Source organism: Schistocerca gregaria, chromosome 1, assembly GCF_023897955.1.
Source record: "Schistocerca gregaria isolate iqSchGreg1 chromosome 1, iqSchGreg1.2, whole genome shotgun sequence".
In the NCBI taxonomy this organism is placed as follows: Eukaryota; Metazoa; Arthropoda; class Insecta; order Orthoptera; family Acrididae; genus Schistocerca; species Schistocerca gregaria.
Window position 1 is genome coordinate 705,199,455 of NC_064920.1, and position 21,322 is coordinate 705,220,776.

Consider the following 21,322-nt stretch of genomic DNA (forward strand, 5'->3'; position numbering starts at 1 on the left):
AGTTACTTTTCCGTTTCTACAACTCTTCCAGCTATCGCCACCTTTGGTTCTTTCCTCTTTACACTCAATGATACTTTAACCTATTGATATCAATCAGAATTTCTCTAAGATCATCGTTAATCTCTGTCAAAAGAGCTTTGAGGAGCCTCATGAACAGTCCAATATATTAATACTGCCTTTTTCGATCTGCTCTGATTTTTTTCGTTTTCAATAACGAAGCCGTAATATACTAAACAAAAACCGCTTTTGTTTTTATTTTTCTCTTGTTCCTTACTGCAAAAACCCACTCAGTTCCGAACACCTGTTTTTTTGTGCTTTTCACGTGAAAAGCCTACTGTGGCAGTTTGCCTGCCACACCTCAGTTGGGCCCACTCGACCAGTCCCACGCATGTCTAGCGCCCCATTACAAGAAGTCGCTCTCAATGCAACACCTTTTGGGTGCTGCACTTGTACAGCTCTTGTGATCGATCATGTTTGAGAAGAAAGAATGAAATGCTTTATCAACCAAGACAAGATCATACCTCTAGCAACGCATAGTCCCTAGAGACAGGAGATACGTCACTGTTAAACCAGATAGCAAACGTAATGATGACTGTAGTCACTTGTCTCCGACATAAACATCAAGTAGGAGCTTTCCCTCAAAAAAAAAATTGGTAGTATGAGTCTATGAAAGATAACATATTACGGAATCTGTCGCTTAAACAAGCATTCTGAGATGAAGCAGACAGAGAGATATTTTTCAAGCTTAAAAGAAATTTAATACTGAAACAACTTTTGTTTTATTTTACTACCACCATAGTATAACTCACAGCTCGAAAAAGAAAAGATTCCATAAACTCGCAGTATGTCTTTGCGAAGAGGAAAGTCGAGTATTTGTCGTCAGTGAGTTTTATAGTCTACACAGAAGGTGAACAGATAACATGAAAAGGTCGAGTAGTCCATCCAACTGTACTGAAATGAATTGTGGCAAGCAAGGGTATATTTAGAACCATTGAGACCTTGAGAAAAGCCCGACATGAGTAACAGCTGCAAAATATATCAGCAGCCGACCGAACCATTTTGTCATGTTTAATAAACAAAACAAATAAAAACTGAAGTTGGCCCACTCGTAAGAAGCGAGCGAATTTCGTACTTTTAAGACACCGTTACAAAATATGAAAAAAGTCGAAGCTATCTGATCATCGGAAAACTGAAAAGTATTCAGAACTTCGTTTAGTATTATAAACGACAATGAACTATAATGGCATTCTCTAGAAATAAATTTTGTAGAACGAGTTGTATGAGAGTCAAGCCAAATTAAGGAAACCCCAGTGAGGTTAGCCAGAAGTTTATGAAACGAGTTCTTATTATCAACAACTGCAATGTTGACTCATTGTGCGTTCGATGAAATTTTAATTATGCGCGAACAGATGTGTCAACGACATGAAATACAGCTCCAGGCAATTAATAATTTATACCCCGTTAAAAAAATCTGTCAGTACTAACATGTGTGGGTCTATTTTTTTGTCTTTTTTACTTTAATATTTGAGGGAATAAGACAGAGGTGAAGGCATAGTGTGTGAATCCCGGGAGAAGGAGGAAGTAAATAAAAAGTAATAGTGAAGTTTTTAACGTTCTACACTGAAATAATAACGACGACGATCGTGAACTGTGGAAGAACAAAAACGTCAATAATACCTCTAGTCTGCATACAGAGAATCGTTTGCACTAAAGAAATATCTCGAATGTAATGAAAGTGAAAAATCGAGAAATATAAGTCCACGTTCAGAAATAAATAAGACAGGGCTCAGCATGTCGTCAGAACTGTTAAAACTGTTATGTCTAAGAAGCAGTGAAAAATAGTTTCTGATCTGAATTAATACTGCAAAAACGACAAAAACCGACGCTAGAACCCACATACGACATAGTGCTTTCGCTCTACACTTATGATGTCTTCACAGAACATGAGACGGGAATGGAATTCCTACTTAGAACACAATTTAGGTTTAAGATAAGGTGATGATGATGATAGGTTTGTTGCGTGCTCAAATATGCGGTCATCAGCGCCCGTACAAATTCCCAATCTGTACACAGTCCGATCTAGCTACTTTAAGGACTGATGATGGAATGATAAGAACAACACAAACACCCAGTCCGGGGGCAGAAAAAATCCCCAACCCGGTCGAGAATCGAACCCGGGATCCCTTGATCCAGAGGTATTACTGTAAGAGAGAGAGCACTCACAGATTGTGAATATCTGTAGAAAGATGGATAGAGACCTCCTAAACATCTAAAAAGAGGACGACACAGAGGAAGAGACGTAGTAAAGCTGTTACTAAGTAAGTTTAATTGAGGTGGTCGCAGCAAGATATGCAGATAAGTGCAATTCAAGAAAGCTTTCTTGGACAAAATAGACCTACTAATCTCAAATATTGACATGGAGTAGAGAGATATGTTCCTGAAACAGTATATTTTTAGTACAACACTGACTGAAAATAAACAGTCGACCAAGGACCGAGGGACAACCATAAAAGACCTTAAGGGAATCTAATAGTGACTGGTGCTTCAGAAGTGTTACGAAGTCAATATCGGATTATCGTAGGTTTTTTTCTATAGAAAGTAAACAGACCAGCGAAAGATAAGTCGAAATGGATAACAATGTCCAGTCAGTGGAAAGACTGATGAGCACAAAAATTACAATGTAAAGCAGCTGTTCAACATAAAATGTCAAATCAAAAGACCTTCAGCCGTCTAAATGTCTAGTCTGCAACTGATAATCGAAGGGATCGCTGCGTTATGAACAAGTCTACGGATATCAGTGGCTGTATGCTGACCGCTATTTCGATTGTACAAGACGTGGGATTCTTCCTACACATCGATCAGGGAGCCTGAAAAAGACGTAATGTAACTCTGAGTCTGGTAGCACAAATAAAATAAAACTGAAAATTTAGGTAGCTGATGGCGTTTTGATTTGACATTGTGTAAGTGCTGAATATTGAAATATACACAAATTTTAGAAAAGATGCATGGCTTGTGTTTAACTCACATTGTAATGGGTCAATGAATGGAAACTTCCGAGCAAGCTCAAATGGAAGACAAAACAACTGCGAAGTAAAGTATGTCTGGATTGGTACTAGTTGAAGGCACTGAAGAACATTCTGAAGACCTACCTCCATCAACTCTGGGCAGCGTCGTCGACTTGGGACCAAGCTCGTCAGTAGGAATGCTACCTCCAGGATAGTATGAGTGCTGAATGTATCCAGTATACAGGGTGTATCTGAAAGAATCATCGGATTTTTAGAAAATCGTAACTATTGTGTTGTTAGAGACACGTGCGTGAACAAAGTACTGTTGGAAAGAGCAAACTCTCGAGTTTTACATGGTTCCATCTAGGTAACAGCAGGGTGCGCCCACTTCAGTTCTTATAAAAATGGTGTCTGAACAACAGAGAGCGTTTTGTGTTCCACATATTGCGCAGTGCGAGTCACTAATAACTGTTTAGCGTAACGTCCGTACTAAGTATGGTGTGGATCCTGCTACAGCACAGTGCATTAGACGATGGCATGATCAATTCCGAGAGACAGGCTGTTTGTGTAAACGCAAATCGCCGGGCTGTCCCCGAGTGTCTGACACAGACGTCGAATGCATTCGCCATAGTTTCACAAGGAGTTCGCAGAAATCCGTTCGCCATGCAGCTCGACAGCTCAACACGCCCCCGATGGCCATCTGGCGTGCGTTGGACCGACGTTTACACATGAAACCATACAAAATTCAGCTACTGAAAGCTCTTCGTGAAAGTGACAAACAACAATGTGTGGAGTTCTATAATTTCTTTCTTGACAAGATGGAAAATGACAGTTTTCTTCCACGCTTAGTGTTTAGTGAAGAGGTAACATTCAATTTTAAATGGAAAGGTGAACCGTCATAATGTGTTTGTATATTATTTGAAATTACCATATGAAGTAGTACTCTCCAAAATTTAATGTGTTTTGTGTAGTTTCACGGGAAAAGGTCTAGTGTCCATTTTTCTTTGCCGAGAACACTGTTACAGACAGTACATATCTCGATATGCTTGAGAACTTCCACAGTTGGAGACTGATTCGAACGACTTCATTTACCAACAGAATTGGGCACCACCACACTGGCATCTGGGAGTGCGGGAATTTTTAAATAAAAGGATTACTGAAAGCACTGGACCAAATGATTTTGCCTTACTCTACTGGCCTCCAAGGTCACTGGACCTGACTGTTGTGATTATTTCTTGTGGGTGTTTATAAAAGACTCCGTTTATGTGCCTCAGCAACAATGAATAAACTGAGACATCGCATAACAGCAGCTGTGGAAGCTGTAACTCAAGCCATGCCCGCTGTAGTGGGAAGAGTTTGAAAACCGCATTGACATATGCCGTGCATCTCAAGGGGGGGGGGGGGGGGGGCGGCATATTGAACACCTGTGACAAGGTGTAAAAAAAAAGCTTTTTAACTTTCCTGTTCATCAAAGAACAAAATTCATATTATATGTATATTAGTTTCAGAGGTGTCAGATCTGATGATTCTTTATTATACACCCTGACACCCTGTATATCAATAAAGAGGGACAATTAAAAACGTGTGTGTGTGTTTGTGTTTGCGTGTGTTTTTAAGTCGAATACATTCAAGATAGCTGAGTCAAAATTATAAAACATCGTGAAAAATCTCTGTTAGTCTTTTGTAGGTTAGAGTTTCTTTTTTAATTTTCAATACGTGAATGATATCAACTCTGGTATCAGGAAAGAATCATTTTATTTGTGAATGAAAATCCATTGTTGTAATCGAGTAGCCATATATTTGTGCCTGTCATATTGATTTGATACATGAATATTTGGATTAAGCAGAAAAATAAACTGCATGAATTGTAAAGGTGACATCACACAGACGTTTTAGAAACTAAACGTAGCCGCAAAATGTGTAGAGCGACGTAATGTATAACATAGGTGAGGCGTGATGGATAAGGGAAGTCTTCACTACAATTAAGTAGGGTGTATCGCAGTTAATAGCGACAACTGACAAGGGTGAAAGTACAGGACAATGAAAGTATAAATGTTCTAGTAAACGCGCCTCAGAAAACACTCCACTTTAGAGATACAATAATTTCGAAAGTGTGAATACCATTGACTGAGACGTGCAGTGTAGTCGTACTTAACAAGTGTGTTTATAAAGTTAACTTTTCGAATAGGTCCTCATCTAACTGGGTTCTACGACAGCGTGCGTGGCTGTGAAAATACTTAAACCTGTTTAAATTAAACAAATTTATTAACATTCTACGTCTTTTTTCTTCTACGATTCCACAGTATCAACGTACTGGTCTCTCTTTGGGAGAAATGTGTTTATCATCAGGGTGTCTACGTTGAGAAGTAAATATGTAGACGAAGAATAAAGATATAGAATGCTGATAACGTCACTTTTTTAAAAATAAAAAAACAGCCTTAAGAGTTTTAACATCAAGTCGGATTCATTACTTTTCAGCATTCCCTCGTACGTGAGGAATTAAGTAAGTAAAGTAAGTTACGCATGTCGTCCCGCGGAGATGTATTTATTATACTGAAAAATAGTATCACGTATCTGTGCCACTTTGAAGTGTAGTGCAGGATTCAATAAAAGTTACTTAGCCCGCCAGTTTTTGAAGCCCTCTCGTAATGTCATCCTTGGCCATGGTGGAGGAATATGGTACATGCATAATGGGGCATCAAATGCGCGATTGTGCTCAAATACGGAGAGGTCAGCTAGGGCACTTACCCTAGACTCCAACATGTCGGGATTTCAACACTGTGGATTTTTCTGTCAGGGGTCATCTCAAAGGTGGAGTGTATAGCACTCTCGTTGATACGGTTGTAGAACAGGAGCAGCAAACTACACTGCCTTGTCAAGACTTACGAGATGATTTGCAGGAGTTTCAAAGAATTCGCAACTTATTGGAGTGACGAGTGCAGTATTTGATCCAGGCGCAGGGATTGGGCATGGATCACCTTTCATGAATTGTAACCCTTGATGTTCTGAAGCAGTTCTGCATGGGGTCAAGGACGAAATTTAAGATCGAATATACAGGGACTTAATTGTACAGTTTACATTTCAAACACGTTTTTACTGACTAGGAGTGAAGAGTTGTAAAACTATTAAAGCCTGATGTAGACTACCAAAAGTAATGAAACTATTAAAGCCTAATGTAGACTACCAAAAGTAATGATAAACCAAAAGTAATGATAAACCATGGTAGTTTCCCTAGGAGCTTTCGTCAGTTCAGGTCGTATCTGCGTTATCTGAGTGTTTTGCGTACCTTTCTGGCGTTACCTCATAGTGATAGTTTCCTTTATGTCAGTGTTTTACTCTATTCCTCCAAAAACCAGAAGTGGTAAACCGTCTACAAAGTGACTGAAGTTATATGATGGGCTAGGTAACCTACGTAACATTTTCATTGTACACAGTTATCCTTCAGTTTTACTTCAGCATAAACTGTATCTTCAGTAAAATTGAAATTGTCAATGTTTAATTCAGGTTTTCTTCAAAAATGGTTGATTTGTAAAGTGAAAGAAAGGGGCATTGTTGTTAAAATAAAGAAAACAATACAGATTTATCACATAGCGCTAGGAAACGCAATATCCTCAAGAAATAGGTAAAATAAAGAAGCTCGAAAAACAAAAATGTATCAAACGTCGCTTCAGTACTTTGTTGAACTTGTGTAAAACATGTTTCTGTTATTCATAATCAACTTTCACATTTATCAATAATAACAGGAAACTCTTGCCTTTTTGTCATGACGATATATATATATATATATATATATATATATATATATATATATATATATATATATATATATATATATACTGTACTTGCATCAAAAGTAACTGGTCTGATTACAGAAAATCGAAGAAGTTAAGCGGTCAACTAATTTTTATTACTTATAAAATGCAATTTCTATTCTGTAAGGATATAAAATACAGAATGAACTATCACTGAATTATGTGCGGTTCTAATTATGTGCAAAACAAAGAACCACACAAACAAACAAAGACAAAGAGAGGTCGTCTACTCCCAGTTTCTCTCTCACACATTCATTTATATTTCTTTCCTTATCAATGCTACCAGTCCTACCGGTAAACGTACCATTTACTACACTCCTGGAAATTGAAATAAGAACACCGTGAATTCATTGTCCCAGGAAGGGGAAACTTTATTGACACATTCCTGGGGTCAGATACATCACATGATCACACTGACAGAACCACAGGCACATAGACACAGGCAACACAGCATGCACAATGTCGGCACTAGTACAGTGTATATCCACCTTTCGCAGCAATGCAGGCTGCTTTTCTCCCATGGAGACGGTCGTAGAGATGCTGGATGTAGTCCTGTGGAACGGCTTGCCATGCCATTTCCACCTGGCGCCTCAGTTGGACCAGCGTTCGTGCTGGACGTGCAGACCGCGTGAGACGACGCTTCATCCAGTCCCAAACATGCTGAATGGGGGACAGATCCGGAGATCTTGCTGGCCAGGGTAGTTGACTTACACCTTCTAGAGCACGTTGGGTGGCACGGGATACATGCGGACGTGCATTGTCCTGTTGGAACAGCAAGTTCCCTTGCCAGTCTAGCAATGGTAGAACGATGGGTTCGATGACGGTTTGGATGTACCATGCACTATTCAGTGTCCCCTCGACTATCACCAGAGGTGTACGGCCAGTGTAGGAGATCGCTCCCCGCACCATGATGCCGGGTGTTGGCCCTGTGTGCCTCGGTCGTATGCAGTCCTGATTGTGGCGCTCACCTGCACGGTGACAAACACGCATACGACCATCATTGGCACCAAGGCAGAAGCGACTCTCATAGCTGAAGACGATACGTCTCCATTCGTCCCTCCATTCACGCCTGTCGCGACACCACTGGAGGCGGGCTGCACGATGTTGGGGCGTGAGCGGAAGACGGCCTAACGGTGTGCGGGACCGTAGCCCAGCTTCATGGAGACGGTTGCGAATGGTCCTCGCCGATACCCCAGGAGCAACAGTGTCCCTAATTTGCTGAGAAGTGGCGGTGCGGTCCCCTACGGCACTGTGTAGGATCCTACGGTCTTGGCGTGCATCCGTGCGTCGCTGCGGTCCGGTCCCAGGTCGACGGGCACGTGCACCTTCCGCCGACCACTGGCGACAACATCGATGTACTGTGGAGACCTCACGCCCCACGTGTTGAGCAATTCGGCGGTACGTCCACCCGGCCTCCCGCATGCCCACTATACGCCCTCTCTCAAAGTCCGTCAACTGCACATACGGTTCACGTCCACGCTGTAGCGGCATGCTACCAATGTTAAAGACTGCGATGGAGCTTCGTATGCCACGGCAAACTGGCTGACACTGACGGCGGCGGTGCACAAATGCTGCGCAGCTAGCGCCATTCGACGGCCAACACCGCGGTTCCTGGTGTGTCCGCTGTGCCGTGCGTGTGATCATTGCTTGTACAGCCCTCTCGCAGTGTCCGGAGCAAGTATGGTGGGTCTGACACACCGGTGTCAATGTGTTCTTTTTACCATTTCCAGGAGTGTATACCATTAATGTAGTGTACTAAACTACCTAACCGTAGTTTCGGTAAAGGGCGACTCTACTAGGAATATACTTCGTACTGACGACAGTGCGGCTTCTACATCTACATAGAAACTCCACTAGCCAAAAAACGGTGTGTGGCGGAGGGCACAATTCGTGCCAAAGTCAAATTCCCCCCTCTCCGTTCCACTCGCGGGTCGCGCGATGGAAAAACGACAGTCTGAAGGCCTCAGTACGAGCTCTAATTTCCCTTCTCTTTGAATGGCGATCATTGCGCGATTTGATAATTAGTGGTAATAATATATGCTCTACATCCTCGGCGAAGATCGGATTTAGGAATGTAGTGAGCAGCCCTTTCCGCTTAGCGAGCCGTCTATCTGCAAGTGTGTCCCACTGCAAACTTTCTATGAGATTTGTAACGCTCTCGCGATGGCTAAGTGTACCAGTCACGTATCTTGCTGCTCTTCTTTGGACCTTCTCAATCTCTCGAATCGGACCTAACTGGTAAGGGTGCCATACAGACGAAAAATACTCTAAGACAGGACGAACTAACGTGGTGTAAGCTATTTCCTTTGATGAAGGACTGCATCGCTTCAGTATTCTACAAATAAACCGCATCTAGAGTTCGCCTTGCCAGTTATTTGTATAATCTGATAATTCCATTTGAGATCATTTCGAGTAGTCACACCCAGATACTTGACGGATGTTACCGCTTCTAAAGCCTGGGCATTTATTTTGTACTCGTACATTAATGGTATTTGCGCTTTGTTATACAGGGTAGGTTACACTTACTAATATTGAGAGATAACTGCCAGTCATTATACCACGCATTTATTTTCTGCAAATCCTCACTGAATTGTTCACAACTTTCGTGTGATACTACTTTCCTGTAGACTACAGCATCATCGGCAAACAGTCAATACCATCAACCAGATCGCTTATGTAAGTTGTAGAAAACAGCGGGCCTATTACACTGCCCTGGGGCACACCTGAAGTTACGCTTGTTTCTGATGAAGTCGCCCCGTTCAGGACGACATACTGCTCCCTGTCTGTTATTATCGGATAGGCCGTAAGCGAGCAATTTTTGGAGCAAGTGACAGTGTGGAACTGAGTCGAACGCCTTTCGAAAGTCGAGAAATATGGCATCAACCTGGGAGCCGGTATCTAGAGCCTTCTAAACACACAATCCTCAGTTTTCTCCCAAACAGCTCGTTAGTGTGCCCTCGTTTAGTATGACGCTCCTACTGTACTCTTTCACCCGTGTCAGTTTTCACTGTAAACTACGATACACTCTATAGAGCTCGTAATGTCTCTTAGTAAAAGACACATTATATGTGGTAAAAAAGAAAAGGAGAAAAGAATAATTGAACTGGATGATTGTAATTGCGTGGACAACGATTGTGAAACTTTATGTAATAAAGTGAAAGAATTATGTGTCATGGTTTGTTCTTGTATAGAATTATGTACTGATTTTTTTAAAGATAATATCTGTGTCGGCGAGTACTGAAACCGCCACAGACGATACTTATTAAATATCAAACAAAGATGAGAATATGTGACTAGTACAAATAGTAATAACCAAACATTAATTTCTCTGTCGTCTTCTTGTAGTTACGTGAGTAGGAAGAGCCTGTGACGTTATATTGTAGGCTTGCGTAGCACTGTTTTGTCAAGATTGAGAGAAGGACGGCATTAGACGTTGATTTGTACAGGTTTGTAATAATTTAATCTGTTTAAATGTTTTGAATAGAGTTACTTAGTGAAAACTTGCATTATGATTTGTAATAAGCGGTCAGCCGTCTTCAGGCTGCTGCCTCGGAGTGTAGCGGCAGTGGGGAGTCTGGTGCGTCGCAAGGTACACCCCGGGTGTTACATGCTTCACCCACTGTCCCTGCTGCCGAGACATCTTCGCGGATACCGGGCCACCCTCTCCCCAAGGGGAGTGGCGGGTTCAGCGGCGTTCGCGGCGCACGAGGCGGAGGGTCAATGTGGAGGCTGGCCGTGTGGCATCGCCCGCTCTGCCTGTGAGTGGACATGTGGCTGCTCCTTCAGCAACGTCCGAGCAGGCACACGGGGGGAGGGGTTTATTAGTTATTGGGAGCTCCAACGTTAGGCGGGTGATGGAGCCCCTTAGGGAAATAGCAGAAAGGTCGGGGAAGAAGGCCAGTGTTCACTCTGTCTGCTTGCCGGGGGGTCTCATCCGAGATGTGGAGGAGGCCCTACCGGCGGCGATAGAAGGCACTGGGTGCACCCGACTGCAAATTGTTGCTCATGTCGGCACCAATGACTCCTGCCGTTTGGGTTCAGAGGTCATCCTCAGTTCGTACAGGCGGTTGGCGGAATTGGTGAAGGCGGAAAGCCTCGCTCGTGGGGTGGAATCAGAGCTAACTATTTGCAGTATCGTTCCCAGAACCGATCGCGGTCCTCTGGTTTGGAGCCGAGTGGAAGGCTTAAACCAGAGGCTCAGACGATTCTGCGGAGAGCTGGGGTGCAAATTTCTCGACCTCCGCTATCGGGTGGAGAAATGTAGGGTCCCCCTGAATAGGTCAGGCGTGCACTACACGCCGGAAGCGGCTACAAGTGTAGCGGAGTACGTGTGGAGTGCACTTGGGGTTTTTTAGGTTAGAGAATTCCCTCCCTAGGCCCGACAAGACGCCTCCTGAGACGCGGCAAGGTAGGAGTAGGCAAAATGCAACAAGGAATGACAATATTAATGTGCTAATAGTAAACTGCAGGAGCGTCTATAGAAAGGTCCCAGAACTGCTCTCATTAATAAACGGTCACAACGCCCATATAGTACTAGGGACAGAAAGTTGGCTGAAACCAGACGTAAACAATAATGAAATCCTAAACTCAGACTGGAATGTATACCGCAGAGATAGGCTGGACAGTGAAGGGGGACGCGTGTTCATAGCGATAAGAAGTGCAATAGTATCGAAGGAAATTGACGGAGATTCGAATTGTGAAATGATTTGGGTGAAGGTCACGGTTAAAGCAGGCTCAGATATGGTAATTGGATGTCTCTATAGGCCCCCGGGCTCAGCAGCTGTTGTGGCTCAGCACCTGAAGACTAATTTGGAAAATATTTCGAGTAGATTTCCCCACCATGTTATAGTTCTGGGTGGAGATTTTAATTTGCCGGATATAGACTGGGAGACTCAAACGTTCATAATGGGTGGCAGGGTCAAAGAAACCAGTGAAATATTTTTAAGTGCTTTATCTGAAAACTACCTTGAGCAGTTAAACAGAGAACCGACTCGTGGCGATAACATATTAGACCTTCTGGTGACAAACAGACCTGAAATATTTGAATCAGTTAATGCAGAACAGGGAATCAGCGGTCATAAAGCGGTTACTGCATCGATGATTTCAGCCGTAAATAGAAATATTAAAAAAGGTAGGAAGATTTTTCTGTTTAGCAAAAGTGACAAAAAGCAGATTACAGAGTACCTGACGGCTCAACACAAAAGTTTTGTCTCAAGTACAGAGAGTGTTGAGGATCAGTGGACAAAGTTCAAAACCATCGTACAATATGCGTTAGATGAGTATGTGCCAAGCAAGATCGTAAGAGATGGAAAAGAGCCACCGTGGTACAACAACCGAGTTAGAAAACTGTTGCGGAAGCAAAGGGTACTTCACAGCAAACATAAACATAGCCAAAGCCTTGCAGACAAACAAAAATTACCCGAAGCTAAATGTAGTGTGAGGAGGGCTATGCGAGAGGCGTTCAATAAATTCGAAAGTAAAGTTCTATGTACTGACTTGGCAGAAAATCCTAAGAAATTTTGGTCCTATCTCAAAGCGGTAGGTGGATCAAAACAAAATGTCCAGACACTCTGTGCCCAAAATGGTACTGAAACAGAGGATGACAGACTAAAGGCCGAAATACTAAATGTCTTCTTCCAAAGCTGTTTCACAGAGGAAGACTGCACTGTGCTTCCTTCTCTAGATTGTCGGACAGTTGACAAAATGGTAGATATCGAAATAGACGACAGAGGGATAGAGAAACAATTAAAATCGCTCAAAAGAGGAAAGGCCGCTGGACCTGACGGGATACCAGTTCGATTTTACACAGAGTACGCGAAGGAACGTGCCCCCCTTCTTGCAGCGGTGTACCGTAGGTCTCTAGAAGAGCGAAGCGTTCCAAAGGACTGGAAAAGGGTACAGGTCATCTCCATTTTCAAGAAGGGACGTCGAACAGATGTGCAGAACTATAGACCTATATCTCTAACGTCGATCAGTTGTAGAATTTTGGAACACGTATTATGTTCGAGTATAATGACTTTTCTGGAGACTAGAAATCTACTCTGTAGGAATCAGCATGGGTTTAGAAAAAGACGGTCGTGTGAAACCCAGCTCGCGCTATTCGTCCACGAGACGGGTTCACAGGTAGATGCCGTGTTTCTTGACTTCCGCAAGGCGTTTGACACAGTTCCCCACAGTCGTTTAATGAACAAAGTAAGAGCATACGGACTATCAGATCAATTGTGTGATTGGATTGAAGAGTTCCTAGATAACAGAACGCAGCATGTCATTCTCAGTGGAGAGAAGTCTTCCGAAGTAAGAGTGATTTCAGGTGTGCCGCAGGGGAGTGTCATAGGACCGTTGCTATTCACAATATACATAAATGACCTTGTGGATGACATCGGTAGTTCACTGAGGCTTTTTGCGGATGATGCTGTGGTGTATCGAGAGGTTGCAACAATGAAAAATTGTACTGAAATGCAGGAGCATCTGCAGCGAATTGACGCATGGTGCCGTGAATGACAATTGAATCTCAATGTAGACAAGTGTAATGTGCTGCGAATACATAGAAAGATAGATCCCTTATCATTTGCTACAAAATAGCAGGTCAGCAACTGGAAGCAGTTAATTCCATAAATTATCTGGGAGTACGCATTCGGAGTGATTTAAAATGGAATGATCATATTAAGTTAATAGTCGGTAAAGCAAATGCCAGACTGAGATTCATTGGGAGAATCCTAAGGAAATGCAATCCAAAAACAAAGGAAGTAGGTTACAGTACGCTTTTTCGCCCACTGCTTGAATACTGCTCAACAGTCTGGGATCCGTACCAGGTAGGGTTGATAGAAGAGATAGAGAAGATCCAACGGAGAGCAGCGCGCTTCGTTACAGGATCATTTAGTAATCGCGAAAGCGTTACGGAGATGATAGATAAACTCCAGTGGAAGACTCTGCAGGAGAGACGCTCAGTAGCTCGGTACGGACTGCTTTTTAAGTTTCGAGAACATACCTTCACCGAAGAGTCAAGCAGTATATTGGTCCCTCCTACGTATATCTCACGAAGAGACCATGAGGATAAAATCAGAGAGATTAGAGCCCACACAGAAGCAACCGAAAATCCTTCTTACCACGAACAATACGAGACTGGAATAAAGGGGAGAACCGATAGAGGTACTCAGGGTACTCTCCGCCACACACCGTCAGGTGGCTTGCGGAGTATGGATGTAGATGTAGACTGGTATTTTATCCCATCCTTTTAAGACATTTTCAGTTATTTAAATATTATTCGTGGTGCAGAGCTGCGCTACAAACGAACGAGCCGCTGCCGTGGCGCATTGAAACTGCATTAAATGAAACCAATCATACCGCAAAGAAGCGGACAGGTAACACTGAACTAAAATTATTTCTGTCAGCTTTCGGAATTGAAGAGCAGAGCAGCAGATTTTATTATGTGTTTTACAGGTTGAAGCGCGCTGCTGATAATATATTATTAACAGTGCAAAAGATAATTTAACTTCATAACATAAAAGAAATCTTGCTGTGCGTAGTTCTGGTCTGGCAAACCTTATAGTAAAAACATCTTCTTCTCTGATAATAGTCTCATGTTCTCGTGTTAGTCGTGGTACTTATTGGTGTCTTACTGTTAACAAAAATCCACTGGAAAATTTTGATGTTGAACAATCATTGCGTACTGTAACATCAGTATTTATAACGAAATAATTTTCATTAACCTTTTCAGTTACTGCAAAGTAAGGAAGATATGTTGAACTTTATGGCGAGTTACAGTAACGAAAAAATGTTACTTTAATAGAAAGCCAGATTCATCATAATAAGAACATAATATATTTTGTTTTGTTGAAAATTAATGATCCAAAGAAAGTCACAGCGCACCATCACTAAAAGGTATTTCGGTGCTCTTTTCGTAGCAACATATTTTATCTCATATATTAGTCGTTACGCGAGTAATTATAAAACAAAGCGAATAGAGAGGCAGCGAAAAGCTGTTGGGACAGCAGTAGCAAATTCTACGTAATTTTTAAGCTGAGGTGACCGTTGGGACACATGTGAAAAAGTTTGTTTTATGAGTAATCTGACTGTTGAACGTGCCCGAAGATGAATAGACTGGCCTAGAATATAAATAGAGACGCAGGACGGCGTGAGAAACGTGTAGAGGCCTCAAACGAGAAACGAATCGGACTTGGGTATATACTCAGAGTTGGAGACAAATAGAACAGCCGGAGCAGGTCACAGGGACGAATAGGGAATGAGAATAAGCGGGCCGGAGGGTGGGAGTGGCGGAGCGGCCTCAGTGGGCAGGCGGGCGCCCCGAGCGGTAAACAAATAAATTCCCCGGCCAGGCGGCGCCAACACGAACACGGTCTTAGCGGGGCTCAGCGGATCTGCCAGGTCGAGTGCTGCGCGGCCGTCGCTCTCGCGAGCCAAGTCAGCGTAATGTGCGGCTTAGCGGACGCGGGGGGCAGGCTGCCGCGCTCTTCTTCCCCCGCCCTGGCCGCCGGCTGCTGGGGCAGCGAGGTGCCGCACTTGGGCAGGGCGCGCCCTCGCTCAGCCCAGGACCTGCGACGCGGTGACCGACCACGTCAAACTCTCCGCTCTGCTCGCACTTAGCGGGACAGAAAGAACGTATTGAATAACAGTACGCAATCTACCTTCCCGGGAGATACACTCCTGGAAATTGAAATAAGAACACCGTGAATTCATTGTCCCAGGAAGGGGAAACTTTATTGACACATTCCTGAGGTCAGATAAATCACATGATCACACTGACAGAACCGCAGGCACATAGACACAGGCAACAGAGCATGCACAAGGTCGGCACTAGTACAGTGTATATCCACCTTTCGCAGCAATGCAGGCTGCTATTCTCCTATGGAGACTATCGTAGAGATGCTGGATGTAGTCCTGTGGAACGGCTTGCCATGCCATTTCCACCTGGCGCCTCAGTTGGACCAGCGTTTGTGCTGGACGTGCAGACCGCGTGAGACGACGCTTCATCCAGTCCCAAACATGCTCAATGGGAGACAAATCCGGAGATCTTGCTGGCCAGGGTAGTTGACTTACACCTTCTGGAGCACGTTGGGTGGCACGGGACACATGCGGACGTGCAGTGTCCTGTTGGAGCAGCAAGTTCCCTTGCCGGTCTGGGAATGGTAGAACGATGGGTTCGATGACGGTTTGGATGTACCGTGCACTATTCAGTGTCCCCTCAACGATCACCAGAGGTGTACGGCCAGTGTAGGACATCGCTCCCCACGCCATGATGCCGGGTGTTGACCCTGTGTGCCTCGGTCGTATGCAGTCCTGATTGTGGCGCTCCCCTGCACGACGCCAAACATGCATACGACCATCATTGGCACCAAGGCAGAAGCGACTCTCATCGCTGAAGACGACACGTCTCCATTCGTCCTTCCATTCACGCCAGTCGCGACACCACTGGAGGCGGGCTGCACGATGTTGGGGCGTGAGCGGAAGACGGCCTAACGGTGTGCGGGACCGTAGCCCAGCTTCATGGAGACGGTTGCGAATGGTCCTCGCCGATACCCCAGGAGCAACAGTGTCCCTAATTTGCTGGTAAGTGGCGGTGCGGTCCCCTTACGGCACTGCGTAGGATCCTACGGTCTTGGCGTGCATCCGTGCGTCGCTGCGGTCCGGTCCCAGGTCGACGCGCACGTGCACCTTCCGCCGACCACTGGCGACAACATCGATGTACTGTGGAGACCTCACGCCCCACGTGTTGATCAATTCGGCGGTACGTCCACCCGGCCTCCCGCATGCCCACTATACGCCCTCGCTCAAAGTACGTCAACTGCACATACGGTTCACGTCCACGCTGTCGCGGCATGCTACCAGTGTTAAAGACTGCGATGGAGCTCCGTATGCCACGGCCAACTGGCTGACACTGACGGCGGCAGTGTACAAATGCAGCTAGCGCCATTCGACGGCCAACACCGCGGTTCCTGGTGTGTCCGCTGTGCCGTGCGTGTGATCATTGCTTGTACAGCTCTCTCGCAATATCCGGAGCAAGTATGGTGGGTCTGACACACCGGTGTCAATGTGTTCTTTTTTCCATTTCCAGGAGTGTATAACCATTACGCATCGGGCGGCACGGTACTCGGTAACGTTGGGCAAACTAGACCAGGATAATATGGTAACTGGTTCTCCGCAGAACAACAAGCGAGACCTCAAACGATGGAACGTCGATACATGGCAAGAAGAATGGGGCGTAACTGATAAGGGATGGAGAGTACATACATTTTTTCCCGATATCACGGAAATATGAAGATGAAATGGGAGATACGATACTGTGTGAAGAGTTTGACAGAGCACTGAAAGACCTGAGTCGAAACAAGGCCCCTGGAGCAGACAACATTCCATTAGAACTACTGACGGCATTGGGAGAGCCAGTCCTGACAAAACTCTACCATCTGGTGAGCAAGATGTATGAGACAGGCGAAATACCCGCAGACTTCAAGAAGAATATAATAATTCCAATCCCAAAGAAAGCAGGTGTTGACAGATGTGAAAATTACCGAACAATCAGTTTAATAAGCCACAGCTGCAAAATACTAACACGAATTCTTTACAGACGAATGGAAAAACTAGTAGAAGCCGACCTCGGGGAAGATCAGTTTGGATTTCGCAGAAATACTGGAACACGTGAGGCAATACTGACCTTACGACTTATCTTAGAAGAAAGATTAAGGAAAGGCAAACCTACATTTCTAGCATTTGTAGACTTAGAGAAAGGTTTTGACAATGTTGACTGGAATACTCTCTTTCAAATTCTAAAGGTTGCAGGGGTAAAATACAGGGAGCGAAAGGCTATTTACAATTTACACAGAAACCAGATGGCAGTTATAAGAGTCGAGAGACATGAAAGAGAAGCAGTGGTTGGGAAGGGAATGAGGCAGGGTTGTAGCCTCTCCCCGATGTTATTCAATCTGTATATTGAGCAAGCAGTAAAGGAAACAAAAGAAAAATTCGGAGTAGGTATTAAAATCCGTGGAGAAGATATAAAAACTTTGAGGTTCGCCGATGACATTGTAATTCTGTCAGAGACAGCAAAGGACTTGGAAGAGCAGTTGAATGGAATGGACAGTGTCTTGAAAGGAGGATATAAGATGAACATCAACAAAAGCAAAACGAGGATAATGGAATGTAGTCGAATTAAGTCGGATGATGCTGAGGGAATTAGATTAGGAAATGAGACACTTAAAGTAGTAAATGAGTTTTGCTATTTGGGGAGCAAAATAAATGATGATGGTCGAAGTAGAGAGGATATAAAATGTAGACTGGCAATGGCAAGGAAAGCGTTTCTGAAGAAGAGAAATTTGTTAACATCGAATATAGATTTATGCACCAGGAAGTCGTTTCTGAAAGTATTTGTTTGGAGTGTAGCCATGTATGGAAGTGAAACATGGACAATAACTAGTTTGGACAAGAAGAGAATAGAAGCTTTCGAAATGTGGTGCTACAGAAGAATACTGAAGATAAGGTGGATAGATCACGTAACTAATGAGGAGGTATTGAATAGGATTGGGGAGAAGAGGAGTTTGTGGCACAACTTTACTAGAAGAAGGGATCGGTTGGTAGGAGACGTTCGGGGCATCAAGGGATCACCAATTTAGTATTTGAGGGCAGCGTGGAGGGTGAAAATCGTAGAGGGATACCAAGGGGTGAATACACTAACCAGTTTCGGAAGGATGTGGCCTGCAGTAGGTACTGGGAGATGAAGAAGCTTGCACAGCATAGAGTAGTATGGGGAGCTGCATCAAACCAGTCTCAGGACTGAAGACCACAACAACAACAACATCACGGAACGGTTAAGAATGGAACATGCCGATCCTAGCCGCGGCATGGTGCATTTCTTGACTGGGCACGGACCTTATCCCACGCACTTGAACCGCATGAGTCTGAGAGGCACATCTACATGTACATGCTGAGGTGTGGGAACCCCCGAACACACAGTCCTATTCTGCGGGAAATACAGACAACATAGGAACACACTAGGAATTCAACACTTACAAACTGAACGACACATATACGATGCAAGCAGAACACCAGAATTATGGAGCTAAACGTACTGACAGAAAAAATCTCAGATGAATGCCATATAAAAAATAAAGGGGCGAGAGACTGTACAGACGCCAAACCTAGATGCAGCACCTACACAGGCTCCATAGTGTGGAGGATGAAAACCGAGATAGAAAGAAGACCGGCAGAAATGCATTAGTCTAAACATAATGTACAGATATCAGAATAGATTACACATAATTGAAGCTCAACATGAATAGATGTAAACAGTGCCGGTGCACCGTCGCAATTGCCACAGGCAAACACGGCACTTTAAACCTGTTAATAGCGTAATTATCTTATTAACAGCTTTAGTAATTAGCATAGAAATTATAGATTAACATAGATCTTCTTAGTTAAAGGTAAACAAGGGATTGGAGACTGAGGATCAATGGCTTGACGACTAATTCCAAGGCTTTCATCCTCAGTTCCCCAGGGTGGAGGGACTATAAACTTCTTCGTTTCCTATCTTCTTTCCTCTTCCTCATTCTAAACTATATTTTTCTATTTCTTTTTCAAACTTTAAATTTCATGTAAATTTTTGCTAAACGGTTTGGGAAAGCTGCCATAAAGAAAAGAAAAGAAAGACAAATAGCATACAAAGATAACCAAGTAAAAGAAAACAAAATAAAAGAGACAAAAATAAAACACGATCAACTATCGCCCACCTCCACGTCGCGGGACACGGGCAACGGTGCGATCGGATGAGGGAATTGGTGTGGAGGTTCAGCCATATCAACGCCCATATACCGATCGCAGCGGCTAAGTGGTCAATAAAGATCCACATTAAGCAATTAGGTGTTGGGTCGTAAAATCAGGGCGGCAAGTGAAAACAAGAATATACACTCCTGGAAATGGAAAAAAGAACACATTGACACCGGTGTGTCAGATCCACCATACTTGCTCCAGACACTGCGAGAGGGCTGTACAAGCAATGATCACACGCACGGCACAGCGGACACATCAGGAACCGCGGTGTTGGCCGTCGAATGGCGCTAGCTGCGCAGCATTTGTGCACCGCCGCCGTCAGTGTCAGCCAGTTTGCCGTGGCATACGGAGCTCCATCGCAGTCCTTAACACTGGTAGCATGCCGCGACAGCGTGGACGTGAACCGTATGTGCAGTTGACGGACTTTGAGCGAGGACGTATAGTGGGCATGCGGGAGGCCGGGTGGACGTACCGCCGAATTGCTCAACACGTGGGGCGTGAGGTCTCCACAGTACATCGATGTCGTCGCCAGTGGTCGGCGGAAGGTGCACGTGCCCGTCGACCTGGGACCGGACCGCAGCGACGCACGGATGCACGCCAAGACCGTAGGATCCTACGCAGTGCCGTAGGGGACCGCACCGCCACTTACCAGCAAATTAGGGACACTGTTGCTCCTGGGGTATCGGCGAGGACCATTCGCAACCGTCTCCATGAAGCTGGGCTACGGTCCCGCACACCGTTAGGCCGTCTTCCGCTCACGCCCCAACATCGTGCAGCCCGCCTCCAATGGTGTCGCGACAGGCGTGAATGGAGGGACGAATGGAGACGTGTCGTCTTCAGCGATGAGAGTCGCTTCTGCCTTGGTGCCAATGATGGTCGTATGCGTGTTTGGCGCCGTGCAGGTGAGCGCCACAATCAGGACTGCATACGACCGAGGAACACAGGGCAAACACCCGGCATCATGGTGTGGGAAGCGATCTCCTACATTGGCCGTACACCTCTGGTGATCGTCGAGGGGACACTGAATAGTGCACGGTACATCCATACCGTCATCGAACCCATCGTTCTACCATTCCTACACCGGCAAGAGAACTTGCTGTTCCAACAGGACAATGCACGTCCGCATGTATCCCGTGCCACCCAACGTGCTCTAGAAGGTGTAAGTCAACTACACTGGCCAGCAAGATCTCCGGATCCGTCCCCCATTGAGCATGTTTGGGACTGGATGAAGCGTCGTCTCACGCGGTCTGCACGTCCAGCACAAACGCTGGTCCAACTGAGGCGCCAGGTGGAAATGGCATGGCAAGCCGTTCCACAGGACTACATCCAGCATCTCTACGACCGTCTCCATGGGAGAATAGCAGCCTGCATCGCTGCGAAAGGTGGATATACACTGTACTAGTGCCGACATTGTGCATGCTGTGTTGCCTGTGTCTATGTGCCTGTGGTTCTGTCAGTGTGATCATGTGATGTATCTGACCCCAGGAATGTGTCAATAAAGTTTCCCCTTCCTGGGACAATGAATCAACGGTGTTCTTATTTCAATTTCCAGGAGTGTAGTACGCAACCAAACGGTTCCACGGGAAGAGGGTAGTCAATATTGAGCGAATGTAATCCATGGCAAGGAGTCATGATGGATCACACGCTGTACAGCGTCTTCCACGAGGAATAGTAAATAGGCTGCTCAAAAGAATTATGGGAACACGTGTACGGTATGAAACTTCCTGG